The 1,339-nt window shown below is 38.1% G+C and overlaps 1 non-coding gene across 1 annotated transcript; it reads left to right on the top strand.

Moving 5' to 3' along the window:
* The first annotated feature begins 1,043 nt into the window (after positions 1-1,043).
* Trnaa-cgc (transfer RNA alanine (anticodon CGC)) lies at positions 1,044-1,117 on the top strand. Its single transcript has one exon. It is a non-coding gene; the product is annotated as a tRNA-Ala (tRNA).
* The last annotated feature ends 222 nt before the right edge of the window (positions 1,118-1,339 follow it).

Here is a 1,339-nt window from a genome sequence, read left to right on the forward strand (position 1 = left end):
TAGACCAAGGAGTGGGGTAGCTGGGTCAAAGGGTGGTCTGAATGAGTATATTTACCGAGTGACCTACTATGTCATTTCACAGTCCATCATGAAGCAGATACACAGCACAATAACCCATTAGATGGCACTGTTTCCCATTTGTTTGTGTCTTGCCTTCCATTTCCCACATCTTTACCCTTTGGGCTTGCTCATCCCCATAATAGCATTTTCTAAATCTCTGTTCTCTGCTGAACTTGAATAAACTACCAGGCAATTTAAAGTCCCCTTTGAGGCCATGGATGGAGAATTTGGAGTGGAAAACTGCCTGGTGATTCTTAAATGTATTATAATTGCTCAAGAATAAGCACAGAAAGAAAAAGAGACTTGTTTGGTTCATTTGGGCTACTAGGATTTTTGTCACCAACATTAATAAAAAAAATTTTTACACATCTTACAACCATTGTGACACTTCAGACACAATTTTTGGATCCTATCCTTTCTACCTATTCTGTTGGTAAAACCAGGCTTTACAGAGGAGGAAAAGAAACCATTCTGAAAGTAAGACCTTTGTAAGCCAGATCCTACCCCTATGGTATATTATCTCACCCAAAGTGGGAAAAATACATAGAGTATTAAATGGCCACCACTTCCTGTTGAGCTTTGAAGAAACCCATCAGGGAGTGACATGGACATAATGGGCCCATAGTACAAAGAAACCACCACTGAAGGGGTTCTACTGCCAGGAGAGGAGGCTTTTAAAACTTTCTGCCTCCTGTTTTGACTAGGCTAAGTTTTGACTTTAGCATGTGCATATTATGGAATTTTACTATTAACACTTAAGTTACCTTATGATTGTTAAGCAGAACACCTCTGTAAGATTTATGAGAATTTGAAAATCCAAAAATGTCACTATAATTGCCTCTATGAGACAAAAGAGGGTCAAACAGGAGAAATAGTGGAATGGTCTTTCTCTACATTTTATTTAAACCAAGATTTATTGAGAATTCCTTACAGGCCACCTAAAAATAGATGACATTAAGTATATAAAAATAAGGTTTAGGACTGGGGATATAGCTCAGTTGGTAGAGTGTTTGCCTCGCATGCACAAGGCCCTGGGTTCAATCCCCAGCACTACACACACATAAAAAAAAAAATAATAATAATAGTGATAAGGTTTAATTTCAATATAATGTGATGAGTGCTCTGTAAGAGGAAACGTGAAGGGCTGTGGCAGGAAAAACACTTCTGGAAGAAATAACAACTATCTAAGATTTGGAGGGTAATTAGAAGTAATCCAGGCAAAGAGACGATAGTGTCTCAAAATTGCCTCAAAATGACCTATGATGTTGGTTTGTCAAGC

Source organism: Callospermophilus lateralis, chromosome 5 (assembly GCF_048772815.1).
Source record: "Callospermophilus lateralis isolate mCalLat2 chromosome 5, mCalLat2.hap1, whole genome shotgun sequence".
NCBI lineage: Eukaryota > Metazoa > Chordata > Mammalia > Rodentia > Sciuridae > Callospermophilus > Callospermophilus lateralis.